Source organism: Hypanus sabinus, chromosome 15 (assembly GCF_030144855.1).
Source record: "Hypanus sabinus isolate sHypSab1 chromosome 15, sHypSab1.hap1, whole genome shotgun sequence".
Classification (NCBI taxonomy): Eukaryota; Metazoa; Chordata; class Chondrichthyes; order Myliobatiformes; family Dasyatidae; genus Hypanus; species Hypanus sabinus.
Genome location: NC_082720.1, coordinates 81428680 through 81446024, shown reverse-complemented (window position 1 = coordinate 81446024; position 17345 = coordinate 81428680). Strand labels below are relative to the sequence as shown.

Here is a 17345-nt window from a genome sequence, read left to right as displayed (position 1 = left end):
TGTAGGTTGTCGAAGGTTACGAGAGGATATAGACAGGCTGCAGAGTTGGGCAGAAAAATGGCAGATGGAGTTTAATCCGGACAAATGTGAGCTGATACATTTTGGAAGGACGAACCAAAAGACTGAGTACAAGGATTAATGGTCAGTTACTTAGGAGTGTGGATGAACAAAGGAACATTGGGGTTCAAATCCATACATCCCTCAAGGTCGCTGTGCAGGTTGATAGGGTAGTTAAGAAGGCCTATGGGATGCTAGGCTTCATTAACAGGGGGATTGGGTTCAAGAGTAGAGAGATCATGTTGCAACTCTATAAATCTCTGGTGAGACTGCATTTAGAGTATTGTGTTCAATTCTGGTCACCTCATTATAGGAAGGATGTGGAAGCTATGGAGAGGGTGCAGAGGAGATTTACCAGGATGTTGCCTGGACTGGAGAACAAGTCATATGAAGCAAAGTCAGCAGAGCTGGGACTTGATAGAGGTCTACAAGATTATGAGAGGCATAGATAGGGTGGATAGTCAGAATCTCTTTTCCAGGGTACCAATAGCACACACCAGAGGGTATATGTACAAAATTAAGGGAGTGAAGTTTAGGGGAGACATCAGGGGTAAGTTTTTTCTTTACACTGAGGGTTGTGAGTGCCTGGAATGACTTGCCAGGGATGGTAGTGGAGGCTAAAACATTAGGGGTATTTAAGAGTCTCTTGGACAGGCATCTGGATGAAAGAAAAATGGACAGTTATGGGGTAGTGTGGGTTTAGTAATTTTTTTAAGGATTATATGGGTTGGCACAACATGGAGGGCTGAAGGGCCTGTACTGTGCCGTAGTGTTCTATGGTTAAAAGAGCAAAAATAGTGAGAAGTTAGGGGGTAGTCCACATTGCCCGGTCATATCCAATACAAATTAGTTTAAAGAGGAAAGGCATCCCCAGAAGACAAATTGGGGTACTTTACTGAAGTACATAGGGGTGCAATAGGTAAAGGAAGGGTGAATTAAACCAAAAGTATTTTAATTAAGCAAGAGCCAAAGGAAGAATCCTTTCTGGAGATAAACAAATTCTGCCCCAACTAAACCTCTCCTACTAAGGGTATGCCAATCAATATCAGGAATATTGAAGTCACCCATCTCATTCTATTTTCTATGTTCATTTGAATATTCATCCCTGGACACAAGATTGAAGTGTGTGCATATTTCCACCCATATAAAGCCTTCTTTATCTTTGTATTTGCTGCATTCCTTCTTCCCAAGTTCCTCCCCTTCGTCTGACTGAACAAGGCTTAATCCTGATCAAAGCCTCATTTCCTTCACATCTCTGACTTAGCTGAGAGGACTATTGAATTGAATTGACTTTATTTCTCACATCCTTCACATACATGAGGAGTAAAACTCCTTTTGTTATGTCTCCATCTAAATGTGCAACGTGCAATTTAGAGTAATTTATAACAAACAGTACGTAGAACAGGACAGTCAATACAACATAGAAATAGAATTGTATCAGCATGAATTAATCAGTCTGATAGCCTGGTGGAAGAAGCTGTCCTGGAGCCTGTTGGTACTGGCTTTTATGCTGTGGTACCATTTCCTGGATGGTAGCAGCTGGAACTGGCTTGGCTGTCTGCACCACTGTCTACGATTGATGGAAGTACAGTTCCCATACCAGGCAGTGATGCAGCCAGTCAGGATGCTCTCAGTTGTGCCCCTGCAGAAGCTTCTTAGGATTTGGGGGCCCATACCAAACTTCCTCAACTGTCTGAGGTGAAAGAGGCGCTGTTGTGTCTTTTTCACCACATAGCTGGTGTGTACAGATCACGTGAGGTCCTTGGTGATGTTGAGGAATTTAAAGCTGTTTACCCTCTCAACACCAGATCAATAGATGTCAATAGGGATTAGCCCATCTGCAATCCTGCTGTAATCCACATCCAGCTCTTTTGTTTTTGTGACATTGAGGGAGAGATTGTTTTCTTGACATAACTTTGTCAGAGAGATGACCTCTTCCCTGTGGGCCACCTCAGTCTTGCTTGAGATTAGGCCAATAGATGTAGTATTGTTGGCAGATTTATTTAGCAGATTAGAGCTGTGGGTGGTGACACAGTCATGCAATTACAGGGAGTAAAGGAGAGGATTTAGTACACAGCCCTGAGGGGCTCCTGTGTTGAAAGTCAGGGGTGTGGAGGTAAGGGAGCCCACTTTTACCACCTTCCTGCAATCTGACAGGAAGTCCAGGATCCAGCTGCACGAGGCAGGGTCAAAGCCAAGGTCTCTTAGCTTCCTGTCAAGCCTGGATGGAATTATGGTGTTGAATCCCAAACTATGGTCCAAGAAAAGCATTCTCACATAAGCATCCTTCATCTCCAAATGTGTAAGGATACTATGTAGAGCAGTGGCTATTGCGTCATCTGTCGATCGGTTGTGTCAGTAGGCAAATTGTAGCAGGTCCGGTTTGGGTGGTAACAAGCTGCAAATGTAATGTAAAGTTTGCAAATTCATCATCAAAACTAAAGAAGGTAGGATTACAAGTACGAAGAAAGATGCAAAGCAGCTTCATAATGATGTGGACACGTTGAATTAGTGGGTGAGAACATGGCAAATGGAATACAACGTAGAAAAATATGAGGTGATCTACTTTGGTGCACATAGTGGAAAAGGATAGTATTGAAAAATGGTGATAAATTAAATACTGCTGTTGATCAAATGGATCTGCAGATACATTTACATTTGCTGAAGGTCAACAACCTGGAGCAGAAAACAACTGAAAGGGCAATTGGTATTATAGTTATTATAACAATAAATTTAATTCAAGAGTTTGCAAGTCTTAATACAATTGTAGGAGGCTTTGGTGAAGCCATACTTGTATATTGCACATAACTTCGGCCTCCTCGTCCAATAAAGAATGTAGTTGCCAAAGAGGGAGTGAAGTGAAGATTTACTGAACAGGTTCCAGAGGTGGTGACTTTGTCATACAAGGACAGATGAAGTTAAATGGAACAACAACCTCCAGAAATCAGAAAATTGACAGGAGAGCTCCTCAAAATACACAAATTTGGCTCTGTACTTGATAGATCTCTAGCAAAATAAATGATACAGAGTTTGAGCTTTTTCCTATTTTCTAGTTACTGGAACTTCATGCCAAGAGTCATAGAATCATTAAATTTAGAAAAAGATAGACTGAATAGCATAGAACAAAGGCGGCCACATAATTTGAAATATCACCTAGACCTCTGAAGAAATTAATTAGACTGAAGATTTCCAAGTTCGGTGAGAATGCGAGAAGAATATTGAATGTAATTTGTACTGCCATTGTCGCAAACATAACAATTTTCCTCCCAAACCTGGAAAATAGAATAAACATATTTAATGACAAAAATATATATAAATGTACACATATCGTTAAACATATTCTAAAATCACACCTAAATACTCATTTCATCTGATTAATTCAGGCAACGAATGAAAAATTTTTGTTCTGAGCAGCCCCTTTGGATGGAGGATAATCTACTTCCATTTTGGTTTTGTGTGTTCTGAGGTGGCTGATGAAGTCAATGTGGGAATTGTAGGCTCTTCCACAGATTGATCAGATAGGTTTGCAGTCGGTATCTTCCATGTGCTCGTGATGAGGTTCCCAATAACATTGCAAACGCTCCTTCATCACTTGGAACAATTTTTTGGGCAGGAATTTCTCAGTTTTCCTCAATCAAAAGCACCTACGATCAGTTGGTTCAGATATTTGTTGAGATATGTCTCCCAAGATATAGGATATTTGTTCCAAATTGTCACCATGAATCTTTGGTGTTGAAGGGCCACGAAGTGTAGCAGGGACAAGATGGGAAATGGTATTATGGATATTGTCTGATAAGATATATTCTCATAAGCATTGAAGATAACTTGGAACAGAGCCTCATCAAGCATTATCTGCAGACTGCAGTTCTGTCAGCAAGGTTCTGGTAAGCTTGATTCTGGACCATAATTTATTCTTTTTAGCTCAGTTCTACTGAAAAGCTTGTCAGAGGTGATACGTAGAATTGCAGCAGGCTGAGAAATGTTATGGGACCATAGTGTTGCCATCCTTGACAGATTTCATGTGAAAATAATTCTGATATTTAATATCAAGGTTTGGTGGAGCAAAGGTAAGATGAAAATATATTTTGGTGGGCAGCACAATTTGGAGGTGTTCCTTCTGTCCTTCCTGTCCCTCCTTGAGTAATGGACTCAAAGGTTCTGATGAGGTCAAATAAAATGTCAGTGAAAAGCCATGTTGGACCTGGTACATTGTTATGAGCTCATAATGAAAAGGCTAAAAATAAACTCAGGACAAAATACTCACTGGCTCCAAGGTGGCTCTATGAAGGTTTAAACATACCCAGCTTGAATAAAAGTTCAAGTTTAATAGTCATTCAAACATACAGCTGTATACAGCCAAATGAAACAGTATTCATTTGGGGCCAAGGTCCAAAATACAGTTCTAGCAGTCACCTACAGTCAGATAAGAACATAGCCAAAGTCCCTGAGTGCCATGGCCTGTAGATGGATGGTGCATGAATGTTGACCTGAAGCCACGTTTCTGCAAGAACGACCCACAGCATATCCTCATCTCGTGTAGTGCAGCCGCAGAAGAAAATATGGAAATAGAAGAAGAAATAAGTCTAGATATAGGATAATCAATACCACCATCCAATCCATGCCCTCTTCTGACGACTTCCATCAGGCAGGAGGTACAGATTCATCTGGTCCTATACAACCTGGTTCAGGAATTATTGTTACTATAGAGCCATCAGGTTCCTGAAATCAGTGGGGATAGCTTCATTCCCCATTACTCTGAATTGTTTCTATGATCTACAGGTTCACTTTCAAGGTCTCTTTACAACTCATGTTTTCTGTATTTCTTTTTAGCATAGTTTGTTTTCTTTTGCACATTGTGTATTTAGCAGTCTGTTTTTGTTTATGTATCATTCTTCATAAAATTCTACTGCATTTCTGTTTTTCTGTGAATTCCTGCAAGAAAATTAATCTCAAGGTATGATGTGATAGCATATGTACTTCATAGTAAACTTTCTTTGAACTTTCAAGATTTGAATGGAATATCTAGAGTTCCTGCAGTTCTGGCTCTCAAAGAGACTCAGTGCAGAATTGATAGAAGTGGACTCAGGACCATTGATATCATATAACATGATAGCTCACTATTATGTGAGTTAATACAGGAGTATAACTTCATACAATTGAACTTCCCTAATATAAATATTTTACAGCCATTTTCATTATAATTTAACTATATTATTAAATCACCTAATCTACCATGATTTTGTATCTTGCTTTGGGATGAAGAATTGATAAAGATAACAGAAATAGACTACGTGAAATAAATAACGGAAACAGCTCACCTGTCTGATAATGTTCCAGAAGTAAAGGAACCTACTAACACTCCTACGTAGAACACTGATGTAGTGAATGGTTCTTTCCAGTTATTGTTACACACCAAATCCCACTGGAATGCAAAAAGACAAAAGAAAGTCTAAATACTGTTTATGGTTTTAGGCCATTGTGGGCACTATTCAGCTCAGTCACCAAACCAGCTTTGACATCAGCCTAATCTCAATGGCAATTATTATTCAGTGGCAATCATATGGATATGGATATATGAAATATTGCAGATAATGTAAGTAATGAGGTGTAAGATTTGGTTTAACTATGATTAATGTCTTAACCCAGCATTTTGCGTGGGAAATATTGTAAGATTTTTCAGTAATACTCCTGAGTTTCTGCCTTACAAAAATACAGTATGTAAATTTTTAAACTAAATTAAAGGGTTATGAAAATCATGTTATTTATTACCACTCTTCTGTCATATTAAAAGACACTGAAACTCTTCAATCTTGTATTCATTCACTGATCAGAATAAGGATATTTACTGAAATATAGAAAAAGCTTATTACAGTTGGTCAATACTACTCCTGAGCTTCCTTCCACTCTATATTTTCATCCAGATGCAAGTGCATATTCTTCCATTTCTCTCCCTTCCATCTACTTACCTTGCTTTTGGATTTATGCTGATTACTTTAAGAAGAGTGCCAAACCTTTTGTCTTGTAGGATTATATCCAGGTAGACCAGAAGACTGTGGGCTGGATTTGTTGCTGGCACTAACCGGATGCAATCATGCCCAGAGCTCTGAATTAGCAAACAGCTTACAATACTCCGCATCATTTGTGCAAAACTTGTCCTACTGCTGGAAATTCAGAGCCATCCACCTACCTCAAGTTAGATGGTACCATTGCTACAGAAGTCTTGTATCCTGAAAGTATACCAGTATACTGAAAGACAGAAAGCACCTTATCTGTATTTGGTTATCCTATCTAAAATGGTAGCAGCATAGAAGATTTTAATATATGCTTCTATCCTGGCTAAGCTTGCTGTGGAATAGATAGAAGACATCAGCTGAGCAGAGACCTGCAACAGTAAAATTCTAGATCAATGTAGCTAAAGGAACTACAAGGTCCTATGAGTATTAAAATGGAAATAATGGCAAAATGGTTAAATTATTACAATTATAATTTAGAAAGCTGGACTAACAATCCTGAAACATGAGTTCAAATATTACCAGGATAGCTATAGAATTTAAAATCATTTCACAGCTTGAGTAAATAATGATTTACGCAGTTCTACAAGATTGGTACTAAAAATCCACCCGGATCATAATTTTCCTTCAAAGTATAACTTCCCAGTTGTTTTCTCGTCTGGCCTGCATGTGACTCTATGCACATTGTGTTATTGACTGCCCTTTAAAATAGCCTGGCAAACTTTTAGTTGTATCAGAACTTGTCATTTTATAATAAACAAATAATATCTCTGGTTAACTGAACAGATACATATATGGAGAGAAATGAACTGTCAATGATTTTCAAAGAGACTCAAATTGAAATATTAACTATTCATTTTTCTCCATAGATGTTGCCTAACATGCTGAGTTACTCCAGTATTTTATATGTGCTATGACTTGCAGCATCTGCTGAACTCTTGTGTTTATAAATGTCAGGATCCCTGACTCATGAAATTCATGTCTCCCACTATCAATCCCTTTCAAAATTCCTTTCTTCTCTAAATCCCTTCTTATCTTTTGGTGCTCTATGACAACTCGGAGGGCTACGGATGACAAAGGTTCAGCTGTAGGCCGATGGGCTTAGGCAGAATAAGAGTTCTGCATGGACTAGGTGCGCCAAAACGCCTTTCCCTATACTGCAGTGCTCTATGACTCTAAGATATTCCCGAAATCTATGTCTTTAATCTAATGACATAGACCTCACACCCATGAAATCTGCCACAGAGTCTGGCTGCCCTCAAAGGGCAAATGAAAAGGGCGACAATCACGTTCATGAGAATGTACATTCTAGCCAATTAGGGTTTCATGGTAGTTGTATTTAACTCCCTTCCTTTACTTCAGTGTTGTCAAGTCTTGTCTGAAACACAACAGCAGTAACACTCCCTGCGTACCTTCATCCATGGTCCAGTAAAGACGATTAATACCACTATTTAGAAGATTTAGATCAATGTCCTAAAGGAATGGTATAAATTTAGTACTAAGTTACCATTTCTGAGCCGCTGTAATGGTACTAGATTTTAGTTGAGAGTTTTAGTTAATGGCCCTGTTGGCCTAATATTTATCATTATCCTTTTGTTCCGTACAGTCTCCTTGCATTTGATGAAGTGACGGGACTGGACTCATTTCATGAGACAACCAGAGCCATATGAAAATGAGTCTCAGAATAAAGTTGACTGTCTGCGGAGTAGTTAACTGAAACTTCAGCAGGCTAATGTAAATAAATATTTAAAAACATAGAACTGCAATAACCTTTAATGCACCCTAATGGATATTCTGGAAATCTAAGTCAGAACCATACAGCACCGAGAAAAGCTTTTCTACCAATCATGTCTCTGCTATCTAGTACCTATCAATATGAAGACTTTTTACCAAAACTTGGTTTGAAGATTTAAAAAGTGCAAAGGCTCAAAAGTTCATTTATTATCAAAGTATGTATGCAGTGTGAAACTGAGGTTCGTCTTTCTCCAGATAGTCACGAAACAAAGAAAACCATGGAAGCCGATCAAAAAGAAACATCAAACCTTCTCCCCTCACTCAAAAAAGAATGGTAGCTTGATCATCAACCACCCGAAATCCCCTAGCCTTGCTCAAAAAAACACAAAGAAAATGCAACAAGAACATCAACTCCCCAAACCCTTCCTTTGCACAAAAAAAAAACAACGAGAAAGAATGGGCAAAAACTCAGAATATAAAAAACCATAAGACTGAAAAAGTCCACAATTGACAGTCCAATCCATAAATAGAGAACCTCCAACAACATTGAGAGAATGAGAGACGCCACTCGGATGCGAAGGCCTACCCTCTGGCCACACTGAGCCTCCACACAGCAACAGGCCACTGCACAGACTCCTTCTCCGGCAAATGATTCTGATCATCAGTGACTCAAAGGAAGTTAGTCAGCACTCAACATTCGCTCACCTTCCGCATTCGGCTCGTTGTGTCAATTTTTCTTTATACTTTAATCAGCAATTAATAGAGACTTTAATCAGTGAAGTGGAGTTGATTGTTGGCTCATGCAAACGGTGCATTCCACTTCTGTATCTCTCCCTCTGCACCTGGGTCATCACTGAACACAATGGCAATAGGAGGCTCCCCAGCCTGACTCCTATCAACCTCAATGCCCCATTCCCTGTCACCTATACTCTCTTACATGCACAACTTCACTTTCATTTTCTTGTTATTCACCTACAATATGAAAGTGCAATTTGATAACTAACTGAGGCCATATGGTTATAATATGGGAAGAACTAGTTTTCTGGATAAAGCATACAGAGAATGTGCAAATTCCACACAGGCAGTATCAGAGGAGAGGAGTGAAGCTGGATGGCTGGAATTTTAAGGCAATCGTATGATAGACTAGTCTGCAGAGAGTTCTTTGAAAATGTGATGTGGATATGGAGTGGATAAAAGTGGATATGGAGTATCTGGATTTTTCAAAAACACTCCATAAGATCTCACACAGAAGGATAGTCAGCAATGTTACAGGACACAGAACTGGGAGTAAAGAACACAGGAGAATGTAGAAAGGTTTCCGAGGAGTATAGACTTTGCCGAATAATGGGAATGAACATGGCTGATGGAAATTGTAAAGATATGAGATCAGGTGATTTGATAACACAATTGAAAGTGGGCGGAATACTTGTCAAATGGTGAGAGATTGAGTCACATTGATGTTTAAGGAACTTAGCTGTGCCTGTACGTTAGGCACTAAAATCCAACATACAAATGTAACAAGGGCTTAGAAGACAAAAATAATGTGTAGGCTTTTATAGTAACAGAATTATTTAAGACCTTGGTAAGCCAAAATATCATGGCCAATGTGAAATTCTGGTCACTTTATCTAAGAAAGGATGTAATTACTGTAGAAAGAATATAGCTGAGACCCATTCGGCTAGATCCAGGGAAATGTAGCATGAGGGACTGAGCAAATAGGAAGTAAATTCTCTTCAGTTCAGAAGAATGAAGGGCAATTTCACTGATATATGCTTGACAAGCAGGAAGCAAAGAAGATATTTTCATGGCTAAACAGTTTCAAAAGTAGCTCATTTCAAAATGGGGGTACGGGAAGAAATTTCTTCCATCAAAGGGGAGGTCAGTGGATGGAATTTCTACCCTGGAAGGCTCAGTCACTGCGGTCACGGAAAGCCAGATCTATGGGTTTCTACCTTTCTGCATTCTGTGTTCTTTACTCCCAGTTCTGTGTCCTGTAACATTGCTGACTATCCTTCTGTGTGACATCTTATTGAAGATCTAGACTGGGTGCTAAATCTATGGGTTTTAAGGGAATTAAAGACGAGTCTGGAAAATAGCCTTAAGGCACATCAGCCATGCTCTTGTGACATATGGAGAAGCTCAGAGGAACTCTGATCATGAGCATAGTCAGAGGCTTTTTCCCCCAGGGCTGAAATGGCTAACACGAGACAGCACAGTTTTAAGGTGCTTGGAACTAGCTACAGAGGAGATGTCAGGGGTAAGTTTTTAAAAATACCGCAGAGAATGGTGGGTGCGTGGAATGGGCTGCCAGCTACGGTGGTGGAAGCAGATACAATAGGGTTTTTTAAGAGACTCCTGGATAGGTGCATGGAGCTTAGAAAAATAGTGGGCTATGAAGTTTTGCTTTCATATAAAATCACCCACAATTTTAAACCAAGTTCAAAGCCGGAATTTCAATAAGTTGCTGAGTAGAAATGTTGCAAGGGGCTGGTAATAGCAGACCCAAATGCAAGGCAGAGGTACTAGGATTATCGAGAAAGTAAGGGAAGTCGGGGGGAAATGATGCTGGACATGGACACAGGCCCAGCGTGAGACAAGGACACCGGGCCTGGGCTAGAACTCAGACTAGGAAAGCGGGACCTGGACGATGAACTATGAGCCTGGACGGATTCCGATCCAGAGACTGGACGGGGATCTGGAACGTTGGTCTTGACTACGGCTTGAAACCCAGATCCAGGTATGGACTTGGGACTGGGAACAGATTAGAGTCTAGATTGTACTGGGAATACGAAGCCTTGACTGGGACTGGACGAGGTTCTGGGACTAGGCTTCGACTGGATGAGGGACTCCAGCACAGGACGAGGAATCTCCAACACAGGGCTGGGTGAGGCACCAGAACTGGATGAGGACACAAAGCCCAGACTTAGCCTTGGACTTGAGGACAGGCACACAGAACACCGAGCCAGGACCCCTCCTTGGGAACAGGACTTAGGGCTGGGAATCTTCTTTGACATGGACAGTAAACACGGGGACACAAAGAGACAGTTCCAAACACACCAATAGATAGTTCCTTATCTTGGTGTGGCAAGGCTCCAGTCTCACTCTGGTGGTTGACCTTGACAGTGACACAGGTGAGGACGCAGGCAAGGTTGCAGGTGAAGGTAATAGATGAAGATTACAGATGAAGACTAGAGCCGAAGTAACTGCCAGGGATTCAGAAGGGAGGGGCAGGGGTGGGGGTAGAGGGGAGGGGGTAGCGGAGAGGTGGTGTAGAGGGAATCGATCAGAGGCCCACAGTGTGTGAAGGTGCGACGGGTGGGGGCTTATTTGTGTGTCCACCCTTGCCTGGGTGACATGTCTACCACTGAAGAACGGTCGTACGGGGTCACAGTCGGTGACAATAGAGGACAAGAAGATAACCGAAGATGCGACGGCAACGGCATTCTCTCTCTCTCTCCCCCCCCCCCCTCTCTCTCTCACCCCCTCCCCCTCCCCTCTCCCTCCCTCCCTCCCTCACCCCTTCAACGGTACATCAACAACTACCTTGACCTAAACTGAACTGAACTCTGCACCATTGTAAGACTGTTCATTTACCCCTAGACTTTGAAAGAGCTCGGTTTTGATTCCTATTTCCTCACTTCTGTATAAATCATTGCTATCCTGTTTCATATATTTGCACCTTATATCAGAATTACAGCGAAACAGATAATAAAATGCGTTGTTTACGTCAAATCAGATCAGTGAGGATTGTGTTGGGCTGCAGCAAATGTCGCCACGCGTCCGGCGCTAACATTGCAGACCCACAATTTAGTCATCCCACCCGTACGGCTTTTTGGGATATCACCGGGAGAACGTACAGACCCATACAGACAACGACCGTCGAGCCACGTTATCGTGCTGCTCGGTAAAATACAGAATTACCCATGTATTGAGACATCTGAACGTATCACAATATTTCACTGCTGCAGGTAACACCACATACCTCGGAGACGAATGTGGAGATGTACTGCTCCTTACTGTACTCCCATCCATCCAGACACGGTTCCTGTTCGATCTCAGACACGTTGAGGAAGTCTGGGTCGGGGAATGTCTGCGAAAGGTTCAGTATCACGTCCAGCCGGTACCGAGTACACTTGCTGCGCCGTTGTTCGGGACCCTGTAGCGGGATCGTCCTGTTCCTCCATGCTTCGCTGAGGTTGAGATTCTCGGGAATTAAGCAGCGATGTTCTGGGACATCCCCGACGAAAATTATGCTTAATGAGGTGAAACCATTCGGAATGATGCTAAGACTCAAAAGGGCGAAGATGAGTTTCTGATGTGGCCCCCAGTCTCCTAGGAAAGCGGTAACTTCGTCGTAATCCCGCATGTTAGACAGCCTTAAATTTTGATCGTTTGATAGTAGGCGGACCTGTGACACCATAAATAGACTTTTACTTAATCCTGTTCTTCAGTATATCAGCCCGTCATTCAGTCCAACTTCTAGAGGCGGGTATTTTTAGTACGCAATAGAACTTTAAACACGTGTCGATTTTGTTTCCCCAAGATCTTATCACATTTTATTGACAATTTATTGATCCAATGGCTCCCATGCCTTAAGTATTCAATGCGATCACTATCTGTAGCTTTAATTAAAGTGCAAACTAATACATCGCGCTTTCGGATATGAGCAACACCACCAGTGTGCGAAATTGACTGGGTTAACCTGAGAAGATCAACAAATCCTATTTCACCTCTATGTGGTGCGTGAGCCCATCACCAGAGGCCATTGTAGATGTAGGAGAAGTAGTGGCAGGAAAAGTGATAAACGATCAGCATAATTGCTCGGACAATTCCGTGCACAGCTGGATGGCGTAACCAGAGCAAACAGAGACTAGTTTCCAAGGAAACTTTGGAGCCATTGTTTTTCTTTTCTGTAGAAACAATCTGGATATTGGCTCAGCCGGTCCGCTGAGTCTGTGAATCTCTGCGAGTCCCGGGGTGAGAGGTCTGGTGGTACTGTGTGGGTGGCGGGTTGGAGGGAAGAATGAGCGGGGGTTGATTCCGGGTATATTCTGTTTCATTCTGCGCTGTTCGGTGGAGCACTACAGGCATGCTCTGTTATCTCCCAGATATGTGACAATACCCACTGATAGTAGGCGTAAATGACCGCGAAAACCTGAGAAATTGCATAAAAACCTGCAGCTCCACGTGTACTCACGATCTGCAGGTTTCTGTCTGTAAAATCGGCATGGTATGTTGACACCGGAATGAGAGGTGACACCTCGGGCTTCCCCCAGCATCTCCTTGGATAAGACCATTCAGCCCGTCGAGCCCGCCCCGCCATTTTATCATGGCTGATTCCGTATCACATTCAACCCCATACACCTGCCCTGTCAACATATCCCGAGCAATTAGGAATCTATAAAATTCCACTACAATACCCACGGACTTGACCTCGACCGCAGTCTGTGGCAGAACATTCCTCAGATTCACCACCCTTTGGCTAAAAAATTCCTCTTTACTTCTGTTCTAAAAGGTTGCACCTCAATTGTGAGGCTGTGCTCTCTAGTTCTGGATATCCCTACCAGAGGAAACATTCTCTCCTCATCCATCTTATCTAGTCCTTTCAACATTCAGAAGGTTGAATTGAGATCCCCACGCATTCTTCTGGATGGCAGCGAGTACAGGCCCAAAGCCACCAAACGCTCTTGACATGTTAACCCCTTCATTCCTGGAATCATTCTCGTGACCCTCCTCTGGACTCTCTCCAAGAGATATGGGACCCAAAACTGTGGACGATACTCCAAGTGCAGCCTGACTAGCGTTTTATAAAGTTTCAGCATTATCTTGTTTTTATTTTATTCTATTTCCCTTGAAATAAATGTTAACAGTTCATTTGCCTTCTTTATCAGACTCAATGTATGAATGCACCTTCCGAGAGTCTTGCACGAGGACTCCTAAGTCCCTTTGTACCTTCCTCCCTTTGAATTTTCTCCCTATTTAGATAATAGGTACTTACCACAAATGACACATTGCAGTGTATATTTCAATGCCTATGTGATAAATAAATCTGAATTTGAATAACATTTTGGAATTTACAGATGAAGTTAATCATTTAGCGATGACCGGGGTGCAGTGCTGCTGGAGCTGACCGGAGCACCGCTCCGGCTCCTCTGTTATTAAAAAATCAAAATTAGCAAGTTGGGAATTTAACAACGGCCGCATATTAAATAGACGGAATTTGACAGAAGCGGGGGTTGGGGAGAGGCGGTGGTGGTTGGTGAGAAGATTACCACTGATAACATTTGGATATTTGATTGTTTTTTGTGAAATCCTGGCGCTGTGACTGTTTTGTGAAATTCCTCCTCGCTCGACACATTGTCCCAGCATAACCTGTTGTAGCCTCCCACCATTTCAGATCCTCAGACTCTCTCCAGCACTCGTTGTTTGAGCATTGTTCGTTGAGAAAATAAAAATAAAAACAGAAGTTTTTATTGATGGTTGACTCTGTTGATGGCATAATCATGCGTGAAAAAGCACTTTGCTTTTCTGAGCACTACTGTGAAGGGGTTGAGGAGAACGAGAGGAAGGAGTTTAAGGCCGGTAAGGGATACCTGGCTACGTTTGTTAAACTACACGGACCTCCTCTAGTTCAGTGGAATCCTGAGCTGTATGTCACATCATGGCTGCCATACCACAGGTCAGCAGATGACACCTGAAGATATATACATCGCAAAGAAGAAGAAGTATTCTAAAGGAAAGGTGCACAGCCAGGTCTATCAAGAGAAGTCAAAGCCAACATAAAAGCCAGAGAGGGCCTATAATAGAGCAAGGATTAGTTGGATGTTAGACAATAGACAATAGGTGCAGAAGTAGACCATTCGGCCCCTCGAGTCTGCATTTAACGACGATTGGGAAGCTTTTAAAATCCAGCAGAAGGCAACTAAATGAAATGATTAAGAAGATGAATATGACAGTAAGCTAACCAATAATATTAAATATGGTACCAGAAGTTCCTTCAGATACTAAAGTGTAAAAGGTGACTGAGGATATCAGACCACTGGAAAGCAATGCTAGAGCGGTAGTAATGGGGGAACAAACTGTTGAATAAACTGAACAAGATATCTTCCATATCTTCTCACTATGGAAGATATTGGCAGTATAGTGGAAGTTCCATGTGTCAGGGGCATTAAGTGTGTGCAGTTCCCATAACTGGAGAGAAGATCCTTGGGAAACTGAAAGGTCTGAAGGTAGATAAGTCACCTGGACCAGATGGTGTACACTCCAGAGTTCTGAAAGAGGTGGCGGAAGAGATAATGGAGACATCAGTAATGATCATTCAAGAATCACTAGATTCTGGAATGGTTCTGAAAGACTTGACAATTGCAGATGTCACTCCACTCTTCAAGCAGGGAGACAGGCAGAAGAAAGGAAACTATAGACTAGATGTTGGAGTCGATTATTAAGGACGAGGTCTCAGGGTACTTGGAGGAACATGATAAAGTCGGTTGCAGGAAAACAGTAAAAACCTTGTCTGATAAATCCGTTGGAATTCTTTGAAGAAGTAACAGGCAGGAGAGATAAAGGAGAATCGGTTGATGTTGTATATTTTCAGAAGGCCATTAACAAGGTGCCACACATGAGGCTGCTTAAAAAGCTATGGGCCCAGGAAAGATTCTAGCATGGATAAAGCAGTGCCTGATTGGCAGGAAGCAGAGACTGTCGTGACTAGTAGTGTTCTTCAGGGGTCTGTGTTGGGACCAATTCTTTTTACATTATATTGTCAAAGATTTGGATGATGGAATTGATGGCTTTCTTGCAAAGTTTGCAGAACATAGGTGGACGGGGAGGAAGTTTTGAGGAAGTAGAGACTACAGAAGGGAAGACATATTAGCACAATGGGCAAAGAGATGGCAGATGGAATACAGTGTCAGGAAGTGTATGGTCATGCACTTTGGTAAAAGAAATGAGAGGGTTGACTATTTTCTAAATGGAGAGAAAACACAAAAAAACTCAGTCATAAAGGGACTTGGGAGTCCTTGTGCAGGATTTCCTAAAGACAAATTTGCAGGTTGACGCTGTGGTGAGAAAGGCAAATGCAATGTTCATGTTCATTTCAAGAGAACTAGAATATAAAAGCAAAGATGTAATGTTGAGACTTCAAAAAGTGATGCTGAGGCCTCACTTGGTGTATAAGTGTGAAGTGGTTCAGTTTGGTAGGTCAAATATGATGGCAGAATATAGTATTAATGGTAAGATTCTTGGCAGTGTGGAGGATCAGAGGGATCTTGGGGTCCGAGTTCATAGGACGCTCAAAGGAGTTGCGTAGGTTGAATCCGTGGCTAAGAAGGTGTATTGGCCTTCATACATCGTGGAATTGAATTTAGGAGCTGAGAGGTAATGTTGCAGCTGTATAGGACACTGGTCAGACCCCATTTGGAGTATTATGCTCAGTTCTGGTCACCTCACTACAGGAATGATGTGGAAACTATAGAAGGGGTACAGAGGAGATTTACAAGGATGTTGCTTGGATTAGGGAACATGCCTTAGGAGAATAGGTTGAGTGAACTTTGCCTTTTCTCCTTGGAGTGATGAAGGATGAGAGGTGACCTGATAGAGGTGTATAAGATGATGAGATGCATTGATCATGTGGATAGTCAGAGCCTTTTTCCCAGGGCTGAAATGGCTGCCACAAGAGGACACAGGTTTAATGTACTTGGGAATAGTTACATAGGAGATGTCAGGGGAAAGTTTTTTTATGCAGAGAGTGGTGAGTGCATGGAATGGGCTACTGTCCGTGGTGGTGGAAGTGGTTACGATGGGGTCTTTTAAGAGACTTTTGGATAGGTACATGGAACTTAGAAAATTAGAGGGCTATGGGTAAGCCTAGTAATTTCTAAGTTAGGGACATGTTCAACGCAACTTTGCGGGCCGAAGGGCCTGTATTGTGCTGTAGGTTTTCCATGTTTCTATGAGATGAGGAGGAATTTCTTTAGCCAGAGAATGTTGGATGTGGAATTCTTTGCCACAGGCAGCTGAGGAGCCCAAGTCTTTAAGGCAGAGGTGGACAAATTCTTGATTGCTTAAGGCATGAAGGGATATGGGGAGAAGGCAGGAGATTGGGGTTGAAAGGAAAATTGGATTGGCTCTAATGAAATGGTGGAGCAGACTCGATGGGCCCAATTCTGCTCCTATATCTTATGGTCTTATGGATAATGATGACTATTAGCTATTAAATGCTTTGAGAAGCTGGTCATTGCACAGATTAACTCCAGCCTCCCAGAGAATCTTGATCAAATGCCATGTATCTACTGCTAAAAGAAGGTCTACAGCGATTATCATCTCCCTGGTGCTACACTCATGTCTGGTGCATCTGATCAGTAAAGACACCTACTGTATGGTTGACCACAGTTCCCTTTGCGACTGGATCCTTGATTTGAAAATCCCAAGAGTTTACTAATGGTGAGGGAATGGTGGAAGTCGGAACACTTGGCACAAATGGCGACAGACCCAAGTTTAGAACTGAGTCAGCATTTCAGTCTTTCCTTGCCATCACCCCTTGCT

The 17345-nt window shown here is 41.9% G+C and overlaps 1 pseudogene; it reads right to left on the bottom strand.

Moving 5' to 3' along the window:
• LOC132405629 (organic cation/carnitine transporter 2-like) overlaps nt 1-13687 on the bottom strand; it is a 34132-nt pseudogene extending 20445 nt beyond the window's left edge.
• Between the last annotated feature and the right edge of the window lie 3658 nt (nt 13688-17345).